Source organism: Lissotriton vulgaris, chromosome 7, assembly GCF_964263255.1.
Source record: "Lissotriton vulgaris chromosome 7, aLisVul1.2, whole genome shotgun sequence".
NCBI lineage: Eukaryota > Metazoa > Chordata > Amphibia > Caudata > Salamandridae > Lissotriton > Lissotriton vulgaris.
The window spans coordinates 47910408-47925265 of record NC_141695.1 but is presented as its reverse complement, the minus strand read 5'-3'; positions in this window follow the sequence as shown (position 1 = coordinate 47925265).

Below are 14858 nucleotides of genomic sequence, written 5' to 3'. Positions count from 1 at the left end.
AGCACCCTCCTCCAGCTGTCGGTGTGCCTCAGCAGTGTCTATGTCCCGGGGAGCATTGGAGAGCACCCTCCTTCAGAGTCCGGTTTGCCTCAGTGGTGTCTGCGCACCCATGAGTCATCAGTAGCTGCTGTCTTCCCGCAATTTGTCCTCGTGGGCCCAGACACCTCACCTCACCTCACAGGGGACCGTCCCCTCCGGCAGCACTCGCGCAGCGCTCCTCACTCGACCGCATCGGTAGTGTCCCAGCGCCCCGCCGTGATGAGAGCAGGCGAGGGCGCACTAGAGCGGGGGAGTCGTCACGCCTCCAGTGTCCAGGGCGAGGGGAGCCGTCCGGCCCACTGCCGCGGTCGCCGGGCGGTGCATCAAGGTGTTGAGCAGGCCGCAACACTGTGCCTAGCGCTCCCGTCGGGGCCCTGGTCTCGCGTTGATAGGCATGCCGGGCCAGCCTCACCCAGCGCGGCTACTGTCTCCTCAATAGAGTCAGTGCGGGCCCAAGCAGTCTGGCAATCTCAAACTCGGAGCATAGGTGGGTGGGGGTTATCTCCGGGTCTGCTCGCAGCTGCAGCCAAATTAGGATAGTGGAAATGGAAAATCGGCCAGGGTAAGGGGAGCTCAGGACAGAGCTCTACCCTACCACATCTGTCGCCATTGCGCGCCAAGCCACCCTGGCTTATGAGGGGTGTTACCACAAAACCAACCCCAGTATGATTGTTTCCTGTCCAGGGAGGACATGACCTGGCAGTTTACTCTAGACTGTTCCCATGAGGCATAGGGTGAAGACTTATTTGCCCATGGCTGGGTCCAAATTGGGGTGGCTACGTGATCAACGGAATGATGATTGATTCAACCCAGATCTGAGACTGGGGGTGAGTGTCTGAAAACTTTCAGTGCTCCGTTCTTCATCTCTTTGTGTTTTCTTTGTTCATCCTAAGTTGGCAGGGTATGCCCAGATCTGGGTCCCTTGCTCACTTTGCCACTGGATTCAAAGTACCCTGGCTGATGACACCAGTCCTAGGATCCTTGTTTCTGGTCCAGGGAATTTGGCAGTTTGGGCTGGACTGTTCACATGAGGAATAGGGTCAAGACTGATTTGCATATGGCTAGGTCTTTTTTTTTACTTTTTTTTTTTTACTTTTTTTTTTTATTGAAGTCTTGGATGCACCACAACACAGAAATATACTAACATATGCCGAATGAGTTCGGAACCAGACGTATTCGATAGAGAATATAAATAAAAATACATTCCGTAACATTCCCAATATTCGTTAAACAAAATACGATTCCCAGATTTTCTCAAATTTCCGAACCACCCCAATTCTTTGAGCATAAATTTGTTCACATTTTCTAACTCTCTCCATTTTATGGCGCCATTCTTGTACCGTAGGGCAATAATGTGAATGCCAGTTCTGAAGTAATAATGATCTAGCCACGGCCATAGCTATATACAATAGTTTGACTAGTTGCCCAGTTAACATCAGCTCTAAATCAAAGCCAAACAAAATCAATTTAACATTCTGTGAAATCATAATTTTCTGTTGATTTTGAAGAAATGCAAAGATATCCTCCCAAAAGGATGCTATTTTGGGACAGAAAGCAATAACATGAGACCAATTGGCGGGATTATAATTCAAACACCGGAAGCAGTTAGATGAGCTATTGGGATACATTTTAGATACAATCGCCGGGGTATAATAAAGGAGCCACTTACTAAAAAACAGCATTCTGCGCCAATTAGCGCCTCTTAGTACAGAGAAGTTCAGTCTATTAATTTTCTGCCACGCAGTAGAAGTTAATGCTAAATTTTCCTGCCCTTGCCATTTATGAACTGCTTTAAGATAAAGATCCGGGGCCTTATTCTGTGTTAAAGAGCGTTTCCATTCCCCTGGTTTCTTCTCATGTATAGAAATAAACAGTTCACTAAATAGCTGGACAGGAGGAGAAAGAAGTGTAGGATCCAGTTGACGCAATACACTGTAAATCAGTTTATATGAGCCCAACATTAAAAAGTTGCCTTGGACCAGAGGAGCCATATCTGAAAGGGTAATCCAGGCTCCTTCTTTCATAAAGTTTTTTAACATTGTAAATCCTGTCCTATGCCAATTTTCTACTATTTCCAAACTTATATCCGTCCCTAAAAAAGGAAATGCGCTATATAAAGAGGAAGTTAGATTAAGAAAAGGGAGGGAATATCTTTTAAGCATTGCAGAACGCTTCTTGAAAAACCAGTTTAAGACCTTGTAACGAACCAGTTTGGGTGATTTAAATATTTGAAGAGGAGAGGGAATCTGGGTCTCTCGGCTAATTAAATTAAAAAAAAAGTTGATAAAGAGTTTCTGGTTACTGTCTTTAAATCTCGCTAGGAATTGGGCTAAATACGCATTGTAATAATCTTTCAGATTTGGAAGAGCAAGCCCTCCTTGCTCCTTTTCCTCATATAATGTATTTAAAGCTATTCGTGGGGTCTTTTTGGCCCAAATAAAAGATGAGAACAAAGATTCTGTTTTAGCGAAAAACAATCCGGGTAAAAAGCAGGAAATGGTTGCGAACAGAAAATTAAATAAAGGAAGAACTGACATTTTAATTAGTGCTACCCGTCCTAAAATAGATAATGGTAGAGGGTTCCATCTTTCCAACATTGAACGTACTCTATGAAGAAGGGGCACAAAATTTAGCCTGTAAAGGTCTGAGACAGAAGAAGAGAAAAGAACCCCTAAATATCTTTTCGGTTTATTATTAATACAAAGTCTTAGATCAGGATGGAGTTCAGGATCGGAACCACCACAAACCAGGATTTCAGTTTTTTTTTTATTGATACGATATCCGCCAAAAGCTTCAAACTCTTCAAATATTTGCAGAGCATAAGTTTGGCATTGCAATTCAGGTTTAATTAACAAAATTATATCGTCTGCGTATAATTTAATTTTAGGCATTGAGGTAATAGGGGGAAGAATATAAGCAGATTTCCTAATTGCAGTTGCTAAGGGTTCAATAAAAAATGCAAATAAAACGGGAGAGAGCGTCCTTGTCTGGTACCGCGTTTAACCGGCACCAGGCCCACTGACTCTGCATTAATAATAATATTGGCTTGAGCCTTTGAGTAAAGGTTCTGAATCAGATTTATAATAGCTACTGGAATCCCAAAGTGATCTAAAATAATAAAAAGTGTTTCCCAAACCACCAAATCAAAAGCTTTTTCAGCGTCAAATAGTAAAACTAACGCAGGAACCCGTCGTGTTTCAAAATAATCTAAAGCCTCAATTAAAAAGTGAGTGTTAGATAATAATTGTCGGCCGGCAATAAAGCCGTTTTGATCTGTATGAATCAAATCTGAAGAAAAGGAATTGAAACGAATAGATAATAATTTAGTGATGATTTTATAATCCGTGTTCAATAACGTAATAGGTCTATATGAATTTGGATCATTAGGCGGCTTGCCCTTTTTTAGAAAGCTAACTACGGTTCCTTCCCGGAATGAATCAGGGACTGAGCCACCATCCAACATAAAGTTTACTAACTGTACAAAGAGTTCAGCAAAGGAGCTGAAAAAAATCTTTAAAAATTCTGTTGGAAGCCCATCAGGCCCACATGCCTTACCTATTGGTAGATCTTGCACAACATGCTCTAATTCTTCTCTTGTAAATGGATTAACCATAGTAAATTGTTCTAAAGGAGAAAGAACAGGCAGGGAAATTTTAGCCAGATAATTTAATAACTTTTGCCGATCTATAGTGGATTGAGTATTATAGATCTTCCTATAGTGTGCAACCATTATCTCTCCGATTTCTACAGGAACAGATGTATCTATTAGAGTACCCGGAGACTTTAAGGAATGAATGAGATTAGAAGCGGCTTGCTCTCTGGCCTGCCACGCCAGGAATTTGCCGGTAAAATTACTCTCCTCGTATATCTTTTGCGAACTCTTAAAAAATATCTCTTCACTAAGGGTATAGAAATGTTGACAAAGTTCTCTTTTTGCCTTGTTTAATTGTTCCTGAATAATACTAGCTGAGTTTTGTTGCCTAAGAACAGTCAAGGCCTGAATTTTTTGCTGCAGAGATTTATTCTTATTTTTGGCTGCTAAAGAGTCTGCAGCGTCTCTTCCAATCACAAATCCCCGAATATAGGCCTTAAGAGAATCCCACACACAGTTAAGAGGAGCAGTTCCCATATTACGAATGATGAACTCCGAGATCTCATTTTTAATACCTACCACCCATGTATCGTCGCTCAAGTATTTATTGTTAAACATCCAGTGTTTTGAAGGTCTAACCTTATCAACTAATGCCAGTTCCAAAATTATCATTGCGTGGTCCGAGAAACCATTATGGAGCATCTTTTGCCTAAGGAACTTTATTTGACGTGAGATGAGAAAAAAATCAATCCGAGAAGAGGATTTATACCTGCCAGACCAGCAGGTGAATTCTTTTTTAGAAGGATTCTGAGTACGCCAGGGGTCAACGAGATCAAATAAAGACATATTATTATTAATTGATCTCAAGGATTTAGGTTTGAATTGTTTCTTCAAGTGACTAGAGGAGTCCAATTTTGCATTCATGGTTATGTTGAAATCCCCACCTATAATGATCTCACCTTTAACCATTAAAAGAGATTGAAACAATTCCTCGTAGATGTCTGGTCTATCCTCTACTGGGGCATAAAAACTAACCAAAGTCACAGGGCTTACTCTATTTGGAATAACACATGTAGCCCAACACCAACGACCTAATCCCCCTTGTTCTGTGTGGACAATCTGGACATTTAACTTATTACTAAAAAAGAGCGCCACGCCCCTCTTTGACTCCGTAAATGAGGAGAATCCTCGATAAGACGACCAGGCATTTAAACATGGAAAACTCCTCAATTTTTGACATTTGGATATGGATTTGGATATGGGTCTCTTGTAGCAGAATCACGTCTGGTTGTTCAGATTTGGCCCATAATTCTATTGCACGCATTTTTTTCCTATTATTTAATCCATTTACATTGAAGGAGATAATTTTCAGACCCATACTAAAAAAGCATATAGAGCTGCAAACGAAACATTACAGGGCCCTTAGAGGTCCACCTTCTAAACAATATTCTAAACTTTTTTATAAACAACATATACTTTCCAATGCAACAGTTCAAAATTCCTAGCGTTCATAGTATTGCGCATATCATTGACTAAAAACATCCAAGACTTCATTTTTTGTGCACCAAACCCCCACCCCACCTGTGGCACTACTCCCACCTCACTACCCCACGCTAGCCACAGCTCCATACCCACTACCCTAGGATGTTATGTTGTACACCCCCTAGCCCATCTGTGAACCTATATCCCCACTCCATCCCACCTCCCCTCCCAGGGCAAAGAAGAATTTCAAAAAATAAAAATTATAAGCAATAATGGCATTAGCTCTTGTGGCACTTTTCGGTCGGCGATATTCCCTTTAGCAACTCCTGTGCCTCTTCAACATCGGAGAGCATGTAGAATTTTCCTTTGACTAAAACTTTTAGCTTTGACTGTTGTGCTATCTGCGCTTGAGCTCCCTTAGCCTTAAAAAGTTGTAGTAGTTTCACAAATTCTTTTCGCCTCCGGGCAGCTGCAGCGGACATGTCCGAAAATATCCTGCATTTATTAGTTCCATCGAGTAAGAACTGTCTTTGTTGGATAGCTTTGGACAAGATTGTTTCCTTAACTCTACATCAGAAAAATTTAGGAGAATAGTGCGGGGGAGCGTAGAACTAGGAAACGGCTGCGCAGGAACCCTGTGAGCACGATTAATCGTTAAATCGCCTTTAAACTCAGCGCCAAGAAACCGCAAGGTGTACGCTGCGCTCTAGAAATATTTTAAATTAGAAATTAGAACTCAGGTACCACCCTCTGTTGCAGGAAGGTAGTGACCCAGTTTATCATATTGGATCCCTCCATCCCCTCTGGAACCCCCACTATTCTAAGGTTAGACCTTCGATTATAATTCTCTAACTCGTCCAATTTCATCTCCAGTGCTTTGGAAGTTTTAAAAGCAATTTGAACATTTTTTGTGACCCCAGTCATGTTGTCTTCCAAAGAGGATATTCTGCTCTCTGCCTCTTGAAGTCGAGTAGGAAAAGAAGACACAGAATCCTCGATCTTATCCAATCGCTGATGTATAGCACTCAGTTCCTCCCTTTGAAACCTTTTCATTTCACGTATTTCATCAAGAATCAGATTGAGCATATCCTTGACTGTCATCTGGTGCTCACCCAAAGTCTCAGTGTCCATACTCAGAGCTGGGCTAAGAAGGTCTGAAGGACCCGGAGGGCAGGTGTTACTCAAACCATCCAAAGAAGGTACAGTATTGCCCGGAACGTCTTGATGGCAGCGCAGGGGAAGACTTTTTACCTCATGTATAGAGGGAGAGCCCAGATCAGCCTCTAATATTATATTGGTAGTCTTAATAATAGTCTTATTTGTAGCCAAGCCCGTAACGGCGTCAGCAACAGTAGACATTTCAAGAGAATGGCTTGATACCTCTGATACACGAGGCCCGATGGTCGAAGACTTGGACGAGACCTCTAGCGGAGCTGATTTAGGCACTGAGGTCAATGCAAGTTTTATCTCAAACAAGGGGAATTGCCTTGGAGTCTTTGAGACTAATAATTGCTCTGCTGGGACAACTGCTGGGGCAACTGCCAAACTATAGAGCTTCCTTTCTGCACCCCCATCTGCAGACTCGACTGATATCGTATGGTCGTTTGGACTGGTTAAATTAGACAAGTTTATAGGTGAATCTTCCTCATCATCACCAGAGCTCACAAGGGAGGACCCCTCCTTATCGTTCTCTTGATCGACAGCTTTTGCTGCAGCTTCTTTCGCTTGTCTCCGTGCTTTGGCTTTATTCCTAGCGTTAGTGAGTTTACCCATCTTATGAGCTTTCCCCTTCTTCTCCTTCCTAAATATACAGTGGGGGAGTGGAGAATTGTACTGTAGTCCAAATAGCTCACTCTGGAATTATCAGCTACCAGTGTAAGTCTAAAGACACCTGACTAAAAAAAACAAGCCAGGATTTCTGGGTACTGTAGTTCAAAAGTACACTTCGAAGCCTCACTTACCGCCTTTGTAATTTTGCAGCTTGAAGCTCTAAAATTCGTCACAGAAAACGTTTTTTCGTTAAGTGTAGGGTGATTTACTCTCGAAGTTTTGCTGATCCTAACACTTGAAAATCAGCGTTAAGCAGCAAGAGCAGCAAGAACACTCAATCCGTTGTCCATTCATCCGCTCTGTCCATCTGCCATCCGTTGTGATCTCCAACTCTCCCCACTGTGTCTCAGCAGCAGGGCTCCGAAGATGCCAAGGCCGTAGCCGAGAACCGTTGACTCCAGTGGCTTTTGCAGCTTCCCAGTTCCCAGCTGCCGTCACAACACTCCCGAAGTCGGGTGTCAGGAGTGAGAGAAAAAGCTCACTGTCCGCCAGCCAAACAAATGCTCCAAATACCGAGGCCGATTCCGCAGCAAGGACCGTAAAGCTGCCGCCTTAGAGGGCCAGAGCACAGAGCAAGCAGAACCATCAAAACGCTCCTGAAATGCGTCCATTAGCTGCCGCCGCCATCAGCCTCGTTCAGGGAAGGGGGAGGGGTGAGGGAGCCAGGTGCACAGGTGCTACGTGGAGGCGTGGAACTCCACTGTAGCGGCCACGCTGCCCGCATATGGCTAGGTCTTAACTGGGTGGTGAAGTGAGCTAAAGAAGAATGATGGATTAAACCCAGATCTGTGACTGGGGGTGAATGTTTCTGCGCTCCGTCCATCATCTCTTTGTGTTTGCTTTGTTTGCTTTTTTGCCCTAAGTTGGCAGGGTATGACCAGACGTAGGTTCCTTGCTCACTTTGCCACTGGATTCAAGCTATCCTGGCTGAAGAGGGGTGAAACCCCGAAACCGGTCCTAGGATGCTTGTTTCCAGTCCAGGGAATACCTGGCCAGGCAGTTCGGGCTGGACTGTTCCTATGAGGCACAGGGTCAAGACTGATTTGCACATGGCCAGGTCTAAACTGGGGTGGCATGGTAAGCAAAATAATGATAGATTTAACCCAGATCTTTTGACTGGGGGAGAATGCTTTGCTGTATTCTTCATTCTGTCCATCAATTGTGTGTCTTTTGGTTTCTCGCCCTAAGTGTGCCGGGTATCCCTAGACGTAGGTCCTGGGCTCATTGTGTCACTGGATTAAAGCTATCCTGGCTGTAGAGGGGTGAAACATCAAAACTGGTCCTAGGATGCTTGTTTCCGGTCCAGGGAGGACATGGCTTGGCAGTTCAGGCTAGACTGTTACCATGAGGCACAGAGTCAAGACTGATTTGCATATGGCCAGGTCTAAACTGGGGTGGCATGGTGAGCAAACGAATAATGTTGACCTGGGGAGAATGTTTTGATTTATTCTGCATTCCGTCCATCAATTGTGAGTCTTTTACTGGATTCAAGCTAGCCTGGCTGATGAGGGGTGTTACCCAGAAACCGGTCCCAGGATGCTTGTTTCCGGTCCAGGGAAAACCTGGCTTGGAAGTTCGGGCGGAACTGTTCCCATGAAGCACAGGTTCAAGACTGATTTGCATATGGCTGGGTTCAAACTGGGGTGGCAAAGTGAGCTAAGGAACGATGATGAATTCAACCCAGATCTGAGACTAGGGGTGAGTGTCTGAAAAATGTCAATACTCTGTTCATAATTTCTTTGTATTTGCTTGTTTCACCCTCAGTTGACAGGGAATGCCCAGACGTGGGTCCTTTGCTCACTTTGTCACTGGATAAAAGTTGCCTGGCTGATGAGGGGTGTTACCCCAAAACCGGTCCCAAGATGGTTGTTTGCAGTCCCGGGAAGACCTGCCTGGCAGTTTGGCTGGACTGTTCCCATGAGGCACAGGGTCAGGGTTGATTTGCATATGGCTGAGTTCAAACTGGGGTGACGTAGTGAGCTAAGGATCAATGATGGATCCGACACAGATCTGAGACTGGTAGTGAATGTCTGAAAAGTTTCAGCACTCTGTTGGTCATCTTTTTATGTTTGTTTTGTTTGCCCTAAGTTAGCAGGGTATGCCCAGGTGTGGGTCCCTTGCTCACTGTGCCACTGGATTCAAACTAGCCTGGCTGATGAGGGGTGTTACCCCAAAATTGGTCCCAGCATGCAATTTGGGTTGGACGTTTGCCATGAGGCACAGGCTGAAGACTGGTTTGCATATAACTGGGTCCGAACTGGGGCGGCAAAGTGAGCTAAGGGACGTATAAGGATTCAACTCAAATTTGAGACTGGGGTGAGTGTCTGAAAAGTTTCAGCACTCCGTTTATCATCTCTTTGTGTTTGCTAAAAATAAGAGAACATGTGGTAAATACAAAATCTAAACTAATTTATTTAAACTTCTCAAAGTCCCATAAAATATAGGTTCACAGTTGTTTGGTACTTCAGTAACAGCTGCTGGCTTTGTATGCTGCTTGTTATGTTACTTCTAAGGAACAGTGCTTGCTGCAAATTCCTGTTTTCAAATTAGGCAATTGCTCAGATCTTATGGAACAGAAATGAACGGCATAGCAGTGCATTACTGTTGTGAAAAGTGGATATTCCCTCTCTTGTATCACATTTTCTCTGTTTACTTTTAGCTCTGTTTGAATCATAGCATCTACAAGATGAACACTGACAGTGCAGGTGTCTGCAGACAATCCTTTGTGACTCACCAACAGAAGAGCATTGGTTGCCCTCCACCAACTGTGATCATTTTAGTTTATCTATCCAGCTCCTGAGACAACTTTCAGGGTACACACATGACATTGTTATGCTATCAAAAGTCTTAGACAGCTAGATAACATATAGTGTTTTTCTCTGGCAGCAGCACAGAGAGTAGGAGGGCAGTTATTAACCTTCACGGATTTCAGAATTGGCTTGACAGTAAACCTGCCAATCAAACGTATGTGATCAACAAAAAATAACTATCAGAGTCCTGCTGAGAGAGGGACATAGGCTCCCTGTTGGTGGCCCCTGAGTAGAGGATGTGATGGGGCCACATTTGTGTACTTCCACGAAAAAGACTGATTGTATTGCTCTTTGTGGCTTGTGGCATAGTTTATACTTGATTGAGCTAGACTGATTTGCTTATGGCGGTAAGCCAGAGCTCATGGCTATAGGCCTAGCCTGTTTATTATGTAATTGTATGATAAAGTCACTAGGACTATGTATTTATTGTGAAAAGAATATGTTAACATTGGTAGGCTTTTAGGTGTGGATTGTTATTACTCTGTATCACAGCCTGACGATAATTATTGTGTTATATAAAATCTCATGAACTACATTAGTGAGTACGGATTTTGGCATTGGTTCCCCCTTCAAACCATGCATATGGAAGATTTTCACTTTGAGGATCTTTGTTAAGCCCTGTTAGGATAGGAGAGATAGTATTTGGCTTTGCTAACTGTAATTGTGTAGATAGACACTTGCAATGTCATGACTGTATGCCTGATGCTTGTTTTACAGTTGTGGTGATAAGCCACTGATGAAAGCCCTTTGCCTGAGTGTGTTGAGTAAGGGCATTCAGAATGTTTCTGTATTCCAGCAACTACTGGCATGTAGCCTCGCCGTATTCCAGTTCATCAATTGGTAACACTCTGGGGCACATTCACAAGCCCCCATCGCAACCACAACGTCTCTTTCGGTGACATTATGATGGCAATAGGGGCCTCGCCTTATTTACAAGATAGCGTTAAGCCACTGTAAATAAGGCACTCTTTCACACTGTATTTAGCATGAAAGGGGAGGGCTATGGGTGTTGTGGTGGGCGTTCCATCGCAACAGCCATTGATTTTGACGCTGCCCCCTATTTACAAGGGCAGCGTACATTAGAGGCAGAGCCAAAATTAAGACCAGGAAAAACCTTGCTTTAAACAGGCGAAACGAGAAGAAATTGCTTTATTTCCTCCTCTTTATTTTCTGTTTCCATGTGTGCTGCCTTGTGCAGCACACAAGGAAACTGAAAATTGCCTATGATTGTTTGTGTGCAGGAAGGTCCCCCTTCCTGCACAGAAACAATAATTAAAAAAATAAATGCAGTTTAGAAACTTCTATTTGTGCTGTACTAAGCAGTAGACATAGAAATATTGTGTATGTGCAGGAAGGTGGACCTTCCTTCACATGAACAATCTTCTCCCAATGCAGACACCCTTATACTATGGTGCAAGGATGCCTGCGTTAGTGCTAGGCAGCTGAACTCAGTGCCAACGGTCGGGGAAACACAGGGGTGTGCTGAATTCTTCTGAATACGGCACATCCCTGCCTCTTCAGAATGGAGAAGCGTGGGTTAGCAACGTTTGCGTAACACCACGCTTCTCCATTCTGTTGTAAGTACGCCCCTCTGTTCTAGAAGCTAGGATTCAAAGACCTCTCAATGGCCGTCCTTCTTGTAGACAATGCTCGCAACATCCTTTTGACAGCAGCTGTAGATTCTCTGAAGAATCTGGCACCAACCATTTTCTTCTCTTACTTTTATCACAATTTCTATGCAGTCATCAGTGTAAGTAGCTTCCTCCATGTCAACAGGTTAAAGTGGGCGGGGCCAGGAGTTTGTAACTATAGTTTTCACATATTCCTCAGTTTTTGCCATTTGGTCAACTTCTTCAGCGATCACTACACATGAATAATGGGAAAGAAGTCAACAGAGATCCCTGATTCAGGGTTATAGAGTACTTCAACTGAATATTCTTGGAATTGAAAGCCCATTTTTCTATTCTTCGAGATAATTTCACTTCAGAAAATTGTAATAACAGCATTGATTGATTGTGATCAATGCTTTCTTGGATCAGGTTTTCTTATACATGAAGTGAAATTGGAGGCAGCCCCATCGGATAACTGTGACAAATGTCCACTGATCATTCACTGTTGCTCTGTTGCAAAAGGAGAGCTGCAGCTTGGAAATTAAGTGAGTGAATGCTGTATAGGGTTGTCTCCTTTACATATTCATACAGTGTCACAAACTGTTGGTCAGACTTCACCAGAGCACCTTTTGCCCTCGCCTGGTATTTGATGTGATCCCAGTCACGCTGTGACATTATTTTTCATCCGCGTTTAATGATAAAGTAAAAAGTAACAGACATCCTTTCTTACATATATTCATGTATAATTTCACATTTAGATTGAGGACGATGTGTGATTTTCACATTTATATTAAACCATATATAGAGAAAGATCATGATAAGTTTGCAGGAGTTGTTGTAGGCCTCATATGACAGACTCCATATTAAATCAAAAGTTGTATTCCTATTTGTTGTGCATAATCTATTCACATTTGAGAATTGTTGTTTCCACGGTGTATTCATTACAATAGTCTTTTTTTTTTTTGTTGGTGTTTTTTCTAAAGAACCACTGTCTGAATTAATGAAACAGTACCGGGGACTTTTTTACACTCATGCTGTGCCGTTCCATGAGTTCAGATCTGTGGAGTGGAATTCTGAATCTTGACTCTTCCATATTGGATCAAAACTTCTTTTCACCAGTTGTGATTTGAAGATAAGAATTGATAACTGAAGGGAGGTTCAGTTCATCATCTGAGCCAGTAGTTGTAGCTGGTGACTTCTGTATTTATGTCAGGGCAAGGGTCACGTTTGTGATGCTGCAGAGAAAGGAGATTCTTCACAAGGGTAAACCTACAAGTGAGTAAATCTACATGTGCATGTTTAGTCTTACACTTTTGCGTAACTTTACTAATACTTTAGGCTATTCAGCATTTGCGAGCATAAAGTTTCTCAAAAGTGTACAATTACATATTACACACCTTGCAACAGGGGTGGAACCTAATTTACGACTATAAAGTTACTAAAACCAAAAAGGAGCAGTACCACACATTGCCAAACACCAATAATGCAACACTCCCCGTAGAAAATTAAGGAGCCAGGGATTTAGTTAAGAACAAGCAGAAGATATTGTTAAAAAAAGTAATTTGTTTCAACTTTTAAAAAATATATATGAATTAAATTGAGGGTTAAAACAATTACATTTATTATAAAAAACACATTTTTTGGGGAGGTCAAAAACTGTCTCTCCAACCAAGAAGCCTTAAAACTATGAGTCAGAAAGAAAAACAGCATTCTCTCAAGGATTGCCATGTTAAAGTATCTCTGGAGTTGAGCAATATATTTCCTGGCTGCCCTCCTTCCATCTGTGCTGCTGCCGGAGAAGAACAATCACTATAATTATCTAATTATCTGGGAGCATTGTAGCAATGCGTTGGCATGTATTTGACCTAAAGATCAAGCTCTGTTGTAACACAATAGCTAGACTTGAAAAACAGCTCTTGCTCAGGAACTAGATTAAACAAATGAGGACAGCCCTTAGAGAGTCCACACTTTTTCTGTGGAAGCACACAATGTCTGCCCAACCAAAATGTGCACTGTCCACCGAATTGTAGGAGGAGCCAAAGGCCCTCTTTATAGTACGACCAACCGTCTGGCCAAACATGGCATTGCTAAATACAGGAGATTCCACAGGGTACCACCCCTCACAAGTTGAAGAAGGAACATGGACTGCTAAATAAGAAGAATTAATTTAAAAAACATGTGACTACCCAAGCAATTATCACAAGGGTTGGAGTAAATGGTGGGCTTACCATAACCTGGATGGATAAGAGTAACTGTGGTTGCTGGGGACTTGATCCCTAAAGGGGTGTCGTGGGAGTGGTGTTTTGTGAAACAAATTGTGTCCTTTATACTTTTTGTCGAGAGCCAAGTTACAAATCTCAAAATCTAATAAAGTTTTGCGGTAACAAAAATAGATATCTCAAGACTAGTGGCTTCCATTAAGTAGTGCTGGTGCAGAGAGGTATCGAGAACCTCATTGTCCAAGCCGAAATCTCTCTGGAGTGTTTTATGGTAGTCCATTTCAATTGAACTGTCCATGGATGCTGTGGGATGATTCCCTAGTCTGAATTAATTTTATGATGTAACTAGTCCATCAGGGTGAAACATTGTCTAGAAAAACTATTTCTGTTTAATTGTTCAATGGAAGTATGGCTAAATGTAGATTTGCAGAATGACTATGTTGAACAGTGGCTTCTGCATCCACTAAGGATAATTTGCGAATCAAGGCAGAGTGAGTTCAAAGTCCATTACATCATTTCTTTCGATCAGGATGTTAAAAATCTTTTTTTTTAAATCCCGATTAATTATGACTCATTATGGCTTGGGCCACTATTACCACATGTTAGAAAATATGTTGTTGGTTGAATCTGGTATGAGCACAAGTCAGGCAGCAACCACAATCCTAGTCAGGGTAATGAGCAGCCAAACCCTAAATTAACATGTGCACACCCTCTGGTAACTTTGCACAGAACAGGCTTAACTTAGAGGCAATGTGTACTTGTGCAACACTTCCAAAGTAAAACAGTGAGAATGCCTCACCATTCTGAAAAAATAGAACTCAATTTAATAAACAAAACAAGACTAAAATGACAAAGATCTAATGAGTAGAACTCGAGATATGCATTTTTAAGAATAAACTGTAAAATAGCACCTAGAACAATAAATAAAAAGTTTATGGGACCCAGTGACACTTGCTGAACAAAAGTACCTAGATTCTGGCAGCGTCAATGCCAAAGATGCAGGGTGCGGCTGAAGCAATGTGTCAGTGTCAATCCATGTATGTTGATGCGCCGGTCCTGATCCACGCTGCAGTGGTGATGCGTCAGCTCCAATGAGCAAAGAGCTGTGATGCGAAGGTTTGGTATCATAGTGGAGGATGCTGTCAACAGGAGATGTAGGGACCTTGTGCAGTTTTGGTTCCGAAGGCGATGTGTGGGGGCGGATCCACGCAGTAAAGGCGATGCACCAGTTCTGGTCATAAGACAAGAGCAATGCACTGGTTCTGATCCACACAGC